Here is a 17,942-nt window from a genome sequence, read left to right as displayed (position 1 = left end):
CCATGGGAAGGACTCACGTTGGAGAAGTTCGTGAAGGACTGTCTCCTGTGGGAGGGACCCCACGCTGGAGCAGGGGAAGAGTGTGAGGAGTCCTCCCCCTGAGGAGGAAGGAGCAGCAGAAACAACGTGTGATGAACTGACCCAAACCCCCGTTCCGCGTCCCCCTGCGCCACTCGGCAGGGGAGGAGGTAGAGAAAATCAGGAGTAAAGTTAAGCCCGGGAAGAAGGGAGGGGTGGGGGGAAGGTGTTTTAAGATTTGGTTTTATTTCTCATTATCCTGCTCTGCTTTGACTAGTAATAAATTAAACTAATTTTTCCCCAAGTCGAGTCTGTTTTGCCCGTGATTAGTGAGTGATCTCCCTGTCCTTATCTCGACCCATGAGCCTTTCATTTTATTTTCTCTCCCCTGTCCAGCTGAGGAGGGGGAGTGATAGAGCGGCTTTGGTGGGCACCTGGCATCCAGCCAGGGTCAACCCGCCACAACAACAAATACTCAAGTTAAATATTCAAGATATATAGGCTATCCAAGATATGTAGGCTAAGTAACCTTGCTAGTATACATATTGACAATACTTAACTGCAGTAACACAGCATTCAGCACAGATTATAAATCTTGCCCTGGACTCTGCATTGTCGTAATTGCTGATCAAGTCCACTGTTCTCAGGACATGGGTTAGTTAATTTGCAGCTAACTCATGTATGCCTAGATTAGCTACCATCAGCTTTTCATTATAGCACTGGCATACTCTAACAGAAACCATCCCTTACCCCTCCTTTGATTCACATGTGGGCCTCATAGCCACCTGGGTGATCTTTCCAGGCAAGATGCTCTCTTTCTGATTTGTCTTTGTTTCTTATGCGTTTGTGCCTTTCCCCGAGGAATAACTGCACAGGTCCCATGCTATCTTCTTTAACATCATCAGTGACCAGTCCTGCTGTTAGTTCGGTTGAGTGTCTCACCATTTCTCTATCTATTATTTTACCTGGAACCATTCCACATCCCCTCCCCCTTCTCTTGTTCCTTAGGAGAGAGCGATGAGATGTAGCCTCAAAAGTACAGCCTCAGCAGTCTCCACATGCTCACAGCAGTTCCCTTCCTCATGGTATACATGAGCCCTGCTCCCTTGAAAGAGTGCAAGGTAGGGAATAGCGGCACTTTTTAAGCAATAAAACTTTTTATAGTATTCGCAGGCTTGCCTGCCAAGCTGGGTTATACTGATATGTCAGCAGCTCTGTTATGATAGCAGGCTGGATATTTCAGTTCAAAGGTCACAATACCCTGCCAAAAAATGAGAGATAAACTTACATTATGCGTGGAGTGTATTTGAACAATCTATCTGTAAAAGAGAATCGAGGCAGAGAGGACACTAGGTAAGTACTGCCAAATTATATGAACTCTGACTTAACCCCTGGCAGCTCAGTGCACGAGGCAGGGGCTGCCTGGAGGAGGTAACGAGGCCGACTTGGGCAGCTCCTTGCTTCTGTCCAACTTTCTGCTATTGCTTCACAGCCCCATCCTTGGGGTTCCAGTTATGTCCCTACAGAAGGCTGATGCTAATCCACCGCATAAATGACAACACTAAAAAAAGCATAGCAGACACTTATTCTGTGTCATACCCTAGATTTAGTGCTCCCCTGCTGTTGCCTAGGACATACTGATGGCCTCAAGTGTGGCAGTGGGAAGCTTAGAAACGCCATCACCGGGGCCAATATTAGATCTGTCGAACCTTCCAGACCCGAAGAAGAAGTCTCAAGTTTTGATAATTTTTGCCAGCGCGCCAAGCATTTCCACAGATGATTCATTTGTATGAGTAGCGTGAGCCAAAATTAAGTTCAAATTCTGCACTTATACCAATAAAGAGTGTAGGAGGTTGTGGATTTTTTAGGATCCTGCCTAAGTGATGTCTTATGTAGTTTGAAAAGGATGAATTTATAAGTGTTTCAAGCAGCTCTTATCTTTCTTAGCTACAACCTATCCCTAAAACACCACTCTTCTCTGGGGTGTTCAGCCCTGCACTGGCTTCTTCAAGTACAAATGTTAACAGTTACACTCCGCCAGTGAGGGAACCATGTTACTTGTATAATCAATTCTCACTTAAAGACAGTGTTAATGCCCCTCAATAAACCCATAATCTCACACATGTGTACACTGATAAAATAGGATTCATTTTGGATAATTACAGTATGGAAGGAAATTTTCATGAGATTGCAGATAAATAATTAGGAAAAGGTTGATTTAAGCCATTAAAAGTATTCGCTTCCAATTGTCAGCTCAGTTCTAAATGTGGGTATATTCCAAGCCACCAAGTGACTAAGAAAACAGTGCTGCTGGTGCAGGATTAGTCACTATGTTGGGATGTGTTTCTGTACATGCCTTATGGATAGATTTCTGTGGGTTGAGATAAACTGCATGTTGCTAACACACTCTTCAGCATGAATATGTGTGAAGTGAATGAATACATTTGGGTCACCTTGTGTCTTTACCCAAAGGGCTTGGGACTAATCTCCGAAACTGGTTTTGTCATGGTGTAATGCCATTAACTACATTGGAAAGGCTTAATGTGTGAGCCTTAATTTACTTATGCCTGTTTTGGCCCATAGCCAATGGCTTTCAGATAATAGGACACCTGGATGTGGAAGGCTGTCTCTGTGGATGTAGCTCTGGAGTTCACAATCTCAGTCATGTCTTTGCCTTTACCTGGGGAACCTGATCTCCTTGCATTACCTGATGACTCCCAAGAATTAATGCAAGAACTGCCTTTCTGTGTGAAAGGATCATGACACAAGATTGGCCAGGTTATCCTTTTTCATAGTAAAATCTGTCATGGTTGTTTTGTCAGCTTTCCTGTGACTCACTCTTTCAGGGCAAAGAATGTCCCTATTTGTAATGGCAAAGGGGGTCCACTCTGCCTCCAAAGTCTCCGGCACCTATACCCCAGCAAGCGCCCTACCTTGACTCATGTGTGGGAATTGTGTAGTGTGGCAATCGTCCAGACAAGATGCTTTCACTGTCAAATATGCCCACTCTCCTCTCGAACGCAGCCCTGTTCCTACATCGTGGCTTTTGTGCAATGCTCAGTACATCTTCCTGACAGGAGCTAGAGCTCAGCAACAGAATCACTCGAATAGAGGTAACTTTGAATGTCTGTTGCACCTTTCTTCTTTGAACATCAAAGCATTTAATAGTCCCTACAGAGCTCAGCTCACCCACAATTGCAATGCAGGCTTCCTCTGAACTCTAAGCCCATAACAATAGTTCCATATTTTCCTAATAATTCCCAGCACAAATGTGATAGATGAGAGTATCAGCTTTGTTTTCCCCAAATGCCACCTTTGCAAATTCATTCTGGGGTCCCGCAGTGAATTTGACTCTTTCCATTTTGTGCAGCAGAAAGAGTAGCACAAATCCTTTAGGACAGCGTTAGGACCTGAGTTATCCTGCCTGATTTACTGGCTTCACCTAGAGAGTCAGGGACTCTTCTTTAGTTTGTGCAGCACTGATGGGTCCCTATAAGCAAGAATGAACTCCAGCTTACAGTCATTTATCTGTGTTGCCTCAGAGCAGTTAACACCAGAAACATGTTTTTCCCTCTAACACAAGCACATGTAATTATGAATACATGTAAGAAACTGATATGTTAAGTAAGACTGGGCTGGTATTATTTTTCAGGGTTGAGTAATCCACTAAGTGATTTACTCAAAGTCACATCTAACCTGTGAAAGACACTCCTCGATTTCGAGAATCTCAATATGGTATTTTTATCACGTGATACCTCTACTAGGTTAATAAGAGACTATGGCTGCTGTTCTTGTGTTGTTATTGGCTATTAACAAAGCTGTCTTGACATGTCAGTTACATTTGAAATGCCCGAGTAATACAGAGAGGAAAAAAATCATTTTGATCAGATTAATATGGGGTTGAAGACTAGGTTGATGTGATCAGCCTATTATTTTGGAAAATAAATGATAACCTGAAAAAATTAATTTCTACTAAATTATCACATTCTGTAATTTTATATCTACAAACCATAATCTTTACTTTTTTCTGCTCCTGAAACAAAATGTAGGTATGGTTTTTTCTTACAATCTTCACTGTTTCAGTGCATTAAGAGTAAATATTTTTTTAGAAAATCTAGTGTCTAATGTTTATTGATTAAATGGATTTAATATGTAAACCCTGACACATGGCTTCTCAAGTGCTTTCCAAAATTATCTTGATGGAGACCCTCTATTGTTACATCCATCACAAGGCAGTTACACGTGGAGTAAGAATTGGAGGCATTGATCTCCCAAACTAAACCACATAATTGAGCTGAAGGGATTTTATGTTATTTGTGCTGCGGTTGATAATTTAGCCTAAAGTTCTGAGTGAAACTGATGATCCTTACACAGTCCTGTAGGACTTCAGTCTATCATTATGTCATTACAAAGTACCACGTTCTGTCTCTGTGGAGTCCAAAATGCCTGTTCTTCAGATAAGAGCTAGATCATAGTACATCAGAATACAATGCAATGTTGTCACAAGTGTTATTTCAAAGTCCTGAGGGTGTTGTAACTCGGATTTCTTTTTCACTGGACCTGTTAATGCTTTTCAGGCACAAAATAACTATTCTTTCTGCACTCCTTTAGTTTGGATACCATCAGCCTACCTCCAAGCTATTGGCAGTGAACTTTAGTATTCCTGCTGGGAGGAAAAATAGAGGTTACTAATATCAAAGGCAGTGCACAGCATTGACTCAGGCCCTGGGTATTTTATAATGTAGGTTTGCAAGTTTGTAAATGGAAGTCTGGAGGTTTCAGAATGGAGAACAATCTATGGAAACTTTCTTTTGTAACGTGCAAAATAAAATACATGTGCATGCACATATAGTTTAGGTTCTAAGAAAACTATTTTTTTTTCAACTGTGCAAACTGTCCCTACAGCTTTATGTCACAGACAGACTGCATAGAGGCAGTCCAACTCATGAATGCACTAAAAGTATATCTTTGAGGCTAATAAATGTGAGTAAATATGGGGCTACTGCACAAGATTAAAGATTTCTCTTTATTTTTGCTATTGGTGTTGCAAATTAAGATCAAAGCAATACAGCTACCTCAAGGGCAACTAATGAGATAAAAGTTAGTTGTTTGCTAGTGTGCTTATTATTTGTCCTGTGCAACATGCCTTGATCTAGCCACCGTTCCTCCAGTCCTGCCCTGAGTGCTGTTCTCCAACACATTTCTGTTACTGTCAGATTATTTTGAATTTTTGCTTGGTTTGAAAAGCCATTCTTTAATACATCCAGTCTACCTTCTCAAGTAGATCGCAATCGGCCTGAACACTGAAGAAACAAGCAGGAAAGAAGAGGCAGACAGGCTGAAAATGCTGAAGGGGAAGAGAAAGGTCCTGAGAGAATGTGTTTAAAACAGTCTGTTAACCCAGATATTGCTTCCCTCAGACTCTCTAGTGGCTGGCTCACATAGGAATTTCATTTTCTATCATAGAAGATCAACTGAAAAGAACTTCTTAATAGAAAATGAAAGTTTTACATTTGCAAGCTGCCGGAGAATTGCACAATTAAAAATAACCTGACACAGTCTAGATGAGCAAATGCCAAAAAATACCACTGAATGGCCTCAGAATTTTTATGAAAAAGAAGACAACCTCAGCCTATCCAAAAATGTTGCTATCTACTGCCCTAAATCCTTGAGTGTTTGGCACATGTTTTTCTCTACCAGTTTTCCTGCCTTTCTGGAGGTTTTTGTAGCATATTTTCCTCCTTCCACATCAGTAAATTATGTTCAAAATGACAGTCTTACCCTCCCCAAAAACAAAACAGAGTTTCACTGAAGGAGCCAGCTGTAATAGAAGAAAGATTAATTGCGCGAGTGCTGGGTTTAGAGGTGACGTGGGCTTATCATTCATGTCAGCAGTAAGGCAGATTTAGAGCTCCAAACAGGAGTATGAGGTGCTTGCTTTAGGTAAAGACTTGCTCTCAACCTCCTTTATTAAATCAACAGCAATAGAGGAGGACATCAAAAGATGGTCCTGAGTCCCTGCTTGCAAACCTCACAAGGGCCACATCTGTGCTATTAAATGCATCCACTCCAGCAAACGGTTCGTCACTATACGGTCAAGTGGTGGAGAGAGTAGAGAAGGCCTTTACACCGTTCAGGACTAGCCTGACCTAGAGCAGGCTGGCCATATTGATGTTGCATAGCAGTAGATCTTCAGATAAGAGTTATATCATAGTACATTGGAATGCAACGTTGTCATGAGTGTCATAGCAACTAGTCCAGGATCTAGGATATAATTATTACTGCATGTGTTTTTTTCTCAGCTCTAAGTTCAGAAATAATGTAAGTGCCATGTTGCAGCCCATCAATAAGAAACTGAGGCTTTTGTTGCCTGCACTGAGATGCAAACATGTGGGTGTTTGTGAGAATGAAGAGTCTTCTGGGATGCCTAGGAGTGTGCAGGATGGAGGGAGCCAGATCTCGTACAGGCTCATCAATATTGGCTTTTGGGATTGGTCCCTGCACTGAAGTACTTGCCTACTTGTACCTGAGCATTGGTTTTGAGAGAGCTGGTTGGAGTGGTCCAAAACAAAAATGGGAAGCAAAATAGCAATTTTCAGGTGTGGACAGTTTGCCTTGTCCCCTCATTATTTATCAGAGTAGCTGTATCAACACGACCCCTTTGTAGAACTGTACTAGGGTGCCTTATTATATTGGCTTACATCCCCCAAGAAGCAAAATGATTTAAGAAAGCAGTGATAGGCATCAGGGTTTGGCCTATTCCCTCCCTCGTTTTGATGTAAAAGTGTGAAAAAATTTGCTCCTTTCCGACACTGGAATAGATGACACCCTTGTACAAAGTGGCTGTCCCTCCAGAGGCAATGCAGATCTGTACCATCTCAGGCTGACACAAACAGAGGGGAAGGAAGGAATAGTTTGATAAGTTTATTGGGAAATCTTCTGTAGAACCAGACTTACCATGAATAAAAAAGAGCACAGTGACTCATATTTCTGTTTCTTCATCCAAAAATCTCTTGAATGCCAGCTAACTGATGAGATTAAAATAGTTAGTGATGATACAGGTCCAAGACATCTTATTCTTCAAAAGGTAGATGAGACAAACAAGTGCCTATAGATACAACTAATGAAGAAGAAGGAATATGCAGCAACTGAGGAAGCAGAAGCAAAGGGAAGATCAGGTTAACACGTTTTCAGCTAATTGCACAGATCATGACTTGTTGTGTTGATAAGCTGAGACTCTCAGGTCCAAGTGAGGATGAGAATTATGACATGTAAGGCACTCACTGTGGTCCACAGCTATGCATTTGTGACAACACCTTATTTCTATTGTAGCAACCATTGTTTTTAACCACTTAATAAAAAAAAAGGAAAAAAGAATGATGAGATTTACACTTCAAGCTTTTCTTAACTTCCATTGATTTTACCTTTCTCTTTGGCAGTGAAGAGTTTCATGGTGGGGAAATGTCTGCCTTTCTTGAGCAGTCGTCTTAACTATTTTAAGACAAACATCATTGAATTTGTTTACATGGTCTCTGCTCGGAGAATCATGGAAATTAGTTTCCTAATCTTTCACAGGAAAGAAACAGAACACAGGAAAGGACTTCCAGAACTGTGTAACATGATATTATTGGTTACTTTAACATCCAGAAAGCTTTTACCAAAGTCATGCCATCCTTAAAGCAGCAGTTCACAACGTCTCTTAGTATCTATGTGTTCACCAAGGACTTTATAAGCAGCTGTCACATGAAAAGTTATTCTTGTTATTACACAGTTGTATTTTGACTGTGACTGTCAAAACTGTGGCCACTGGGAATTTGGCAACCACAGCAAAAACGTGTTTGAGAACTATGAGGATATGTCTAAATGAGTACATGCAGAGAGATTGGAGTTCACTTTGCCCATGCTCAGAGCTGGTCCTGAAGTGCTGTGCTGTGCCTGAGCTAATACACCCGGCTGAAAAGGCAAGTCATGGTTTTGTAAGCTGGACCTGGGATCATGCAAACATGCTTTCCGAGTATTCAGGCTGGTACATCCCTGTACAAACTGGGCTGGGGTTGTGTGCTCACCCGTGCAGATGTGCCCGTGGGTGCTGAACCTGAAATTCCACCACACTGGCGAACTGAGGTGATGGCTTCTGCACATGGGGAATCCCCCTTTTAGTTCTCAGGTGAGTTTTAGTATCACCCTATGGATTTCCAGAATTTCAAACCCTTCCCCTTATTTTTCCCCTTTTTTTAGTACATTTCAGGTATTTGTCTCCAAGACAACTTGTAACTTCTTTTAGGTTCATTACAGCAGTAACTGTCCAGTCAATCATAATTATTTCTATATGCTTTGGTCCTAGGCATGCAAGGATTTGTTACTGGCAATTTAACGTCCCTACTGGACAGCAATATGCTAATAATTAGCCCTTTATGAAACATACTTTATATACTTACTATATATACAGTGACATGAAAGGAAATAAAGACACTTCATCCTGTAACCTCTTATGAAGTCATCCAAGCTGTTCTCATTTTCTGTTTTCACAGTGCAATTATTTAAAACCTGGGACATCTGCTGCCACACAAAGTAAAAGACTTATAAAAAGGCAATATGAGATTTGTTCTACTATATGTTACGTTACAGACTGTGCATAGTGCACATGGGTGCAACTGGAATTGCCAGTAGTGGACACCCAGTGGGGTGAGTGGTAATTATGCATGACCTCATACATCCTTCTGCCACTGCCAAAGAAGGGCCCTCAGCAAAGCTATTGTTCATAGCAAGAGTGATGATCGCAGTGTGCTTGCAAGCACATTGTTTGCAGTACAGAATAATCCCTCTGAATGTACATTACCTGAAGAACGTTTTTAAAGCCACTTATCCTTGCCAGAGATGACTGTTGTTGTCACTCTCCCATGTGTTCTTCTTCCTGCTAAGTGGTACTGCCAGCAAAGAAACAGTCATGAAGCCTATGCTGAAATACATGACAAAAAAGATTTGACATTGTCATTGACATTATCTCTTCTGACAACAGCCAAATTATGCTAGTGTGTATATATATCAATAGCACAGAGTCTTTGGTGTGATCACTAAAACATAAGAAAAAGAGAAGAAAAAGACTGTAGGCCCAGACCAAAAGTATAGTTGGCTGCTAGAGCAGCTCTCCACCTGAACAATAAGTTTTTCATATGTGTCAACTAATGATGCCACGCCATCAACCCAAATGGCAGCAACCTGCTTCTGGTTCTGGAGGGAGGGTTTCCTACCCCAGGGCAAACTGTGCTGGGAAGAAAAACTGCTAATAATGGCCTCATAGCCAATGTACTTCTAATGTGGAGTCCCTGGACTAAGAAATTAAAACTCTTCCATTGTATCCTACTCCTCCCATCATAATGTCACATTTCTACAGTTCTGTTCCCCACTGTGAATTAGTCAACCTGTGGTAGAAAATTGAAGTTGACACTGGATTTCAGTAAGGTTGGAAAACTGAAAACTTTCTGAAGTCTTGAAATCTGATTTTTTTCTGATGCTGAAGGAAACTGAGCCAAAAAAAGCCCCAAACAAACAAACAAACAAACAAAAAAAGAATTATGTAAAAGAGAGTTATTCGAGAATAGCTAATAGTCTGGGGTCACAGCACTCACCTGAGATGGGAAAGACCCCTTTCTAATCTCACATCTTAGAGCAACCCTAGAGCTAGTGAGGCTGTTGATTAGGAGTTCTTGGCTGTGCTGGGAGTAGATGTTTCTCTAGACCCTGATGCAATTGTCTGCATGAACAACGGTATAGTCCCTAAACAGGAAATGCACAGCACAATCAAGGTCATTTTATTGCATTCATGCTCCACAGTTCCTCTTTTTCTTAATTTAATTTTCATTGCCCTCCATTACCAAACCATTCTGCACTAAGCAATGCTGCTCTCAGCCTTACAGGACACAAGATGGTAGTTCTTCAGAGCTATCTCCTGAAAGTCTTGTTGTAGGACAAAGGCTCTTTTTCCATTGTTAAGCTGCACCAAGTCATTGTACTTCAAATACTTTTGTTCCTTGAAGCCTCATTTATAATCACTTTTTTTTTTAACCCACATAGATTTGCACCTTTGTGGGTGCAAATCCCACCCACAGTCCTTCATTGGCTTCCGATCTAATTCTTCACTTATCAACAACTACGTACCAACTCCAATCCTGCACTGAGTATAGTCACTGTTACACTCAAAATCTTGCTATGGGCAGAAAAATACACAACTTTTAAACAAAGCCAAGGATTTATTGTTAGTGTAATTGAAATCTTAACTATCTAATCAGAGAGTTATTATTAATCTCAATCTAATAATTACATAAAAAAATAGAGAATGGTATACTATTATCAAATGGATTTCAATAATGACACAGTTTAAGTTGTTTTACACTCCCTTCCTAATGCCCGTCCCTTTTTCCGCTGTCATGCTCCCCCTGTGTGCAAAGGTTCTGTGCTTCAGTGTCACAGGTCATCAGCACCCCAGGCCCTTTGCCAAGAGGAGTATGATGGCGTTTCTTTCTCCTTGCTCACCACATGGGGCTATTGTTATGTATCTTCTATCACACTGTACTACTTGCTCCTTTTTCCATTGGAAATGTGAGATTTCATAAACATGAGGTTTAATATATACTGGATACTTCTTCCTTCTTCTCTTTGTTAACCTTAAAACCAGTTTACCCAGTTCTCAGGACTGCATTTCTTTAACTACTAGTGGCTGACCACTGATGACCTGTTTACAATAGTTTACTTCTGTTATCATCCCATGCCTGTGCTCTGCCACACTGACTTTCAGTCTTCTGTCTGGAAACGCTTACAAACTTCGCCAGGGTGCATAAGACAGATTTGAAAATTCTAGTGGCGTTTAAGATCAGGAGTGACTTATGATTAGCAGCTTGGCACTTCTGCTGCCCCAGGTTCCCATCGGCTGTTCAACGTAGATAGGTGGGTACCACACTCAGGCTGCCACAGCTGAGCTCCACCACAGGAAAAGCCTGCTCTCTCCCTGCCATGGCACAGTGATGGATGGGACACTACAAGTTTTGTGGTTTGCTTCCATCCAAGCACTCGGTTTCTACTTGACACCTGCTTAACTTTTGCAGTCCTTCTCATTGGGATCCTTTGCGGCAGCTCAGCAGCACCATTAGAGGGCTTACTAGTAAGTTGCGTAACTTGGGATATTGCTCTCTGCTTGATTAGAGTCAGCTGGTATCTGAGAATTTCATCCCAGAGAATTACTTGACAAATAATAGCCCTGTCTCATTTCTGCAGCAATGCCTTCAAAAGCCCACAGGATCTGGATGCAAATTTCTAATGAGGACACTTTGTAGAGTAATCTCAGTGATACTGTTTAGGGTTAGCACTAATTTGTGGCTTCTTTTTCCAGCAGCTGTGGATGGAAGAGGGATTAAATAGATTTTACCTTCAAATAGCATTCTGGTTTGCTAGTATATATATGAAAACCATATTTCTTTTTTGTTGTATGTGCACACTTTTATCTTTTTTGCAGGAGTACCTGCAACTGGCATATGCTTTTACTATAGAAGTGAGATAGTTTTTATTTGTCTTATCTTCTTCAATGAGAAAATACAAAATCAAATTGAAACAGCAGGCAAAATAGTATATATATGCACAAAGCAACATTCAGTCATGCCTCCTCCAGGCTGGAGCTGTCGTCAGTTGCAATGAAGCCAACAGACAGCCTGTGCAAAATAAGCCAATAACCCATCTCTCTCTTCAGTTCATACAGAGCTTCACATGAGGTGTGATCCAAGGGAAGTACTGTTTTTGGGAGAGAGCCAATATCTGGGAATATTTTCCTCTCCATCTGATGTGAAAGAGCCTCAGTATGGTGCTGCAAACACTAAAGGTTCTGGCTGACAGCTAGCCCAGATGTCTGAGGTCACACGTACCACCACACCACCAACTGTATCTCAAAGAGACACGTGGAATCTGAAAGCCAGTGCTTCATACACATCAGGAGCCCATAGGCTGAAAAAGTATTCTCTGGGTGGCATGAGGTGATTTGGTGCCAAGTAGTTTAAAAGCCTTCCCAAACATATGTGTTTACTTTGCTCTGAGGCACCAAGTCCACTTCGATCACCGCAGAAATCAAAGCTATAAAGGCAATTGGTTCAGGGGGATGGAAACAATTCTCTTTTTTTCATATGTCTTTGAAATGGCTAGTTGTCATCTGGAAGATTATTTTGGCATCATGGGAGCTTGGGGGGCTGCTGAGAAAGACAGTGGAACAGAAGTACTTTAGAGCAGGAAGCTGCTAGAAGTGGCAGATTAGTGGAGAAATTGGACAATGGCAGAGATGCTGCTGTGGCCATTTCTTCCCAAATTGTCCCACTTACTTACATATATTGGTTGGTGCTGTTTCATGCGATTAGAGCTGTGGAAAAGCAAACTCTTAATCTAAAGCAGTTTTTTGCAAACAGAACATGTTTGTCATAATGCATTTTCAGCATTTATATGGGAAAAAAAGATAATATAGAAGGTATCGCTCTTGAGCTATATCACCAGTTGCAGATAAGGCGAATGCCTGCTAGCAGATTCCTGTTTGCCTTGGTGACATTCTGTTTTTATTGATACTAAAGCAGACTTCTGTGTCGCAAAAGCATCATTTGTAGTACCAGCTAGACCTCTCAAGCCCTGATGCCTTGTTGTCCTGTCAGAATGATTTTGGGAGCACAGGAAGATCAATCATGGTTTTGGGAGGTAGGATGAGGAGAGGCAGAGTGTGGAGGCTGCTCCATGGCACTGTCAGGGCCTTTCCTCTGGCCATGGGTGAGGATTTATGAGCCTGGGCTGGAGGAGGAATGGAGAAGAGGTGGAGGAGTTGTCCACTGGGCTATGTAGCTCAATGCAGCTCCTCGAACATCCCCAGGGAGCAGAAGTGGCCAGAGACCGCCTTACAGGCTTTTTGGGAAATGCACATGGTGTCAGCACCAGGCTTTACCGCATAAGTCCGAGCCCTCCTCAGCACCCCATGACTGCCCTTCAGAAACATCATGCTCCCATGTCACCATGCAGCTATGTGTTGGGCACCACTCCCCCACTGCCCCACCATCACTCCCACCTCTGGTTCCCTGAGCATCACTCGGCTCACATCAGTGTTGGAATCCAGCAGGGAACAGTGCCCTGGAGCTCCTGGCCGAGAGTCCCAGGAAGCAGGCTTGCACCTTTCAGCGTGCATGGAGGTCCTTCCCTGGTTACCCATTCTGATTCTGTAGAAAAGCTCTTTAATGCTCTAGATCACTCAGTGACTAAGCCTGCTCCTCATCCCTCACCCACTCAGTATACATTTGGCATCATTAGTTACACTGGTGCTAACCATACTGAGGATCTGGAGGAGCTGGACAGCTGTGAGCACTTGCATAATGCATGATATGCCTCCAGCAGCGCCTTTCTCCTTTGCTCTCTCACAGCAATAGAAAGGATATCTGGGTTTAATTTCCCCCCCCCCTTTCCCTCTGTTCACCTGGTCTTATTAGCCTCTCTGGGGGTCACCATTACTAGGTATAACTCCCTTAAAGTACACACACTCACACACCTCACCCCTTGCTACTTGTCTGTACTGCCAGTGCCCGAGGCTATCCTGAGGACTATTTCTCTGACAGAGTGTCTAATGCAATTCTACATATTACATTCTCATTTCAAAAAAAGAAACCCTGCCATCTACTTCTTTTTTCCAGGTGTTCCATGACCTCTTTCTGCTATTTTCATGTTAAACTGACCCTTTTAAGAGTCTGGCTTTTAAGCAAGAACTTTAAGAAAGAACGTTTTAATTTTTTTTTTTACCACCAGTGGTACTACCACTGCCTGTGGCCACCTCTGGGGCTGCCCTCTTTCCAACCTTGGTACCTGAGGCAGCTTGCTGCCATGGTCAGTGCAGCTATCTTTAGCCTTCAGAAAGACTACTGTTGCTGCTCTGTGGCACTGGCAGTGACAGTTTTCTCTGTTGTTAACAACTGTTCAGCCTTTCAAAGGTTATTTTTAGGATGATAACCTTTGAGATGAACCTTCCCACTTAATCTCACTAGGTCTCCCAGATACATAAATGACTGTTGGGAATAATCAGGTCTATGAAATTTTAAAGTGAACCATCTTCATCTCTCATCTTCATTTCTCAACTTCATCTCTCTTGCACATATGTATATACACATGAATGCATGTCTGTGCATACACTTCTATAGATGGGAAGGTGTTGATGGGGCAAGAAGTATGTCCTTGAACATCTGAAAGTCTATTACTTTATTGTATTAAAGCAACAACATACCAGCAGTTGCCTTAAGTCCTGTCAAGCCAAGGAAAATTACTGAAAGCAAATAAATGAAATGAGGACATAAGGGTTAAAATGGGTTACCGACAAACCTCAAGCTGGTCTCACACTAGGATAGCTCTGCTGGCTTCAGACACTCTCAAATTTATATTACTATGAATTCAAAACAGACGAAAACCAGAATTAAAATACTAATCAAAATCTATTCCATCCTGTGCCATTGGGAGATATTTTAAAACTTCCTTTGTTGTTCAAAGAGGCAGGCTCTGGTTCTCATCGGTACAGCAGAAGACTTATTGTGCTATCTAACAGTATATTTACATTTAAGAAGGGCGTAGCATTCCAAACCAGGTACCTCACAATACTTTTCTGCAGCACAAATGGCTCTCTGAATGCCACTGAAAGTTTGAAGCACTCAACAAATACTGTGCAAGTTCTGCAAGGTGATCCAGAGGGACCTTGAGAGGTGGGCCCATGCAAACGTCATGAAGTTCAACAAGGCCAAGTACAAGGTGCTGCATATGGGTCAGGGCAATCCCAAGCACAAATACAGGCTGGGCAATGAGTGGATTGAGAACAGCCCTGAGGAGAAGGACTTGGGGGTGTTGGTTGACAAGAAGCTCAATATGGCCCAGCAATGTACATTTGCAGCCCAGAAAGCCAACTGTATCCTGGGCTGCATCAAAAGAAGCATGGCCAGCAGGTTGAGGGAGGTGATTCTGCCCCTCTACTCTGCTCTTGTGAGACCCCACTGGGAGAACTGCATTCAGCTCTGGGGCTCCCAGCATAAGAAAGACATAGACCTGTTGAAGTTAGTCCAGAGGAGGGCCACGAAGATGATCAGAGGGCTGGAGAACCTCTCCTATGAAGACAGGCTGAAAGAGCTGGGGTTGTTCAGCCTAGAGAAGAGAAGGCTCCAGGGACACCTTCTAGCAGCCTTCCAGTACCTAAAGGGGGCCTACAGGAAAGCTGGAGAGGGACTTTTTACAAGGGCATGTAGTGATAGGACAAGGGGTAATGGCTTTAAACTGAAAGAGGGTAGATTTAGGTTAGATGTAAGGAAGAAGTTCTTCACTATAAGGGTGGTGAGGCACTGGAACAGGTTGCCCAGAGAAGTTGTGGATGCCCCGTCGCTGGAAGTGTTCAAGGCCAGGTTGGATGGGGCTTTGAGCAACCTGGTCTAGTGGAAGGTGTCCCTGCCCATGGCAGAGGGGTTGGAACTAGATGATCTTTAAGGTCCCTTCCAACCCAAACCATTCTGTGATTCTATGATTCTATGATCTTGTGCATCCAGTTTTGAAAGAATGACTCCAAATGTCAATAATAATCTATTGTTATTTACTGTATTTTTATTGTCATAGGTATCCATTTCTTGTTGTAGTATCTCCATGTAAATCCCTGTGATACTCAGCATTAAGCACACTTTTGACCTTCTACCTTAGCAGATTTGTACAATGTTAGTTGAGGTATCCTTAAAAATTAGAAGAATGTCCATAATGTATTCTTTTCTAAATTGAATTTTGTTTTAGAATAGTTTTCCCATGCATATTTTTATTTGTTCTTGTATCCTGCAGCTGATGTAAAACTTCATCCCTGGTATTGCCACTAACTACTTATATTAGTCATTTCACATTTCTGCAGAGCATGTTTGTGTAACATAAACAGTAAGGACAGTGTGAAAAAATAGGGAGAATGGAGAAATAAATGAACACAAATAAATAAAATGGCATTCATTCTGCTCTGTCATAATACTGTTAATTCACAAATATTTAGGCATTCACCTTTTTTTATTAAAATGTCTGTAAAACCTAAAAAATTCAGAAATCTAATACAACATGCTTTTGTCAATATTGTATATTAGTTACCTCCCTCTTTATAAGTTTTTTTGTGCAATCTGAAAACAGAAATAGTATTCAGTAACTCACCTAGCCAATGAGTTATCAATTGGGGTGAAAGAAAAGCAATCAAATCCAGAATAACATTAAGAATCCAAATGTAGAATATCTCTGTGTTGCTGCAGCATATAATTGTTGATGATAAATTAGTTCTGAAATAAAGTGCAGTTTCACAGTTTGAGACCATATTCCCACTTCAGGGATTGTGCTTTCCCACGTTCTCCCTTTTATCCATACCAGCAATCACAGAGCTGCTCAGTGTAACAGATCTGATGGTAGACCCATGAGACAGTGGGTCATTTTTTTTGTAGGACTGGTTGTGAGCAGGATCAAGGAACTGAGCGGAACTGATTGACACCTGACAGCATGATGCGGTGCAGGTATGATCAAGTATGGGGATGGAGGAAAGCAGGATCCCCCTTTCAGTAGCAGCATAAGCTTCTGTAGTTTTGCATAAGCTAACCATAAAACCTCACTGAATTAAAAGAAATCAGGCCCATATTACAATCTGAGCATTACTCTAATTCATTTCTAAGCAATCATTTGGGCATCGAGTGAGGTTACAGTGTTGATGATTGCACTCGCTTGTCTTTTTTTCGCAAGTCAGAAGTCTACCCACATCTCTTCTAATAGAGTTTACCACTATGCCCATTACATGGAGTTTACAAGGCTACCTGTGTCACCCAGCTTTGCCCTGCTCTTTTACGTGACAGCAAAACTGGACATGAGTCTATTTAGTATCACTGATTCTTTACAAATACCTTTCATCCTTCCTTTAAAACCTTTTGTCTCGTTTAGTAGTCCAGTTCAAGGATCATGCAGCTATTTTATCAAAATGCATTATTTGTCTGGGATGTTTTGTTCACAGGAAGTTCAAGCTTCACCATCTCCTCTTACAAAGATTTTGCTAAGCTTTGAAATTGTTATTCAGTGAAGTGAAGTGGTAAATCTGTCCTCATCCATGGTGTTCACACCACTGACTGGAAGATTTTTGACTGACATTATGAAAAAGAAATATAACACCAATCTCTTTTATTTTCAGTTTTCTTTGTCTTCAGTGATGTATGAAATTTCTTTTAGGTTATTATAAATCTTCATGAATTTTTTTCTTCACTTGTCATAGTAACGCAGACTTCTGTTGTATTGCTATTTTCACTAGTGAAAGAGCATGACTTGAAGATCAAACAGGTAGAAATCTTTGCCTGGATTTGGAAGCAATTTATATTATGTGCAGCGGGACTTTACCTACTTGGTCACACCAAAGTCATCAGGGTGGGTTACAGTGGGGATTTAGCTTCTGAGGTCTTCGAGACAACATGCCAGCTGCTGTAGTCTGATTTCTATGGAACTATGTTTACCAGAAGTTTTTCCATGTTTTCTGAACACATAGTCTCTATTCTTGTTTAGGATGGCAAAGTAGCATGTTAGCCTGAGAAAAATCCTAAAACAGCTGTTCTCAGCTGGGCGAGAGGAATGACTTCCTTGCTCTAATTGAAGGAGAGGTCTTCCAACAAATGGGAAAAATAGAATAGGGATTTGTAACTACTTTTGGGAAAGGAAACAGAGGCTTGATATGAGCAGTGTTGAGAAGCAGTGCTTTAAGCACTCATTCCTCTTTTTCCTTGTTACTCAGCCACTTCTACCAAGCTCCACATGGCTGACATTGGCCTATGGTCCGTGTGTTTTTGAAACTCCAGAAAAGTTTCTTCTAAGTTCAAACATTGCACATGGCATGGCAGCTA

This window comes from Gymnogyps californianus, chromosome 1, assembly GCF_018139145.2.
Source record: "Gymnogyps californianus isolate 813 chromosome 1, ASM1813914v2, whole genome shotgun sequence".
NCBI lineage: Eukaryota > Metazoa > Chordata > Aves > Accipitriformes > Cathartidae > Gymnogyps > Gymnogyps californianus.
The sequence above is the reverse complement of the archived record's forward strand: the minus strand, read 5'-3'. Positions refer to the sequence as shown.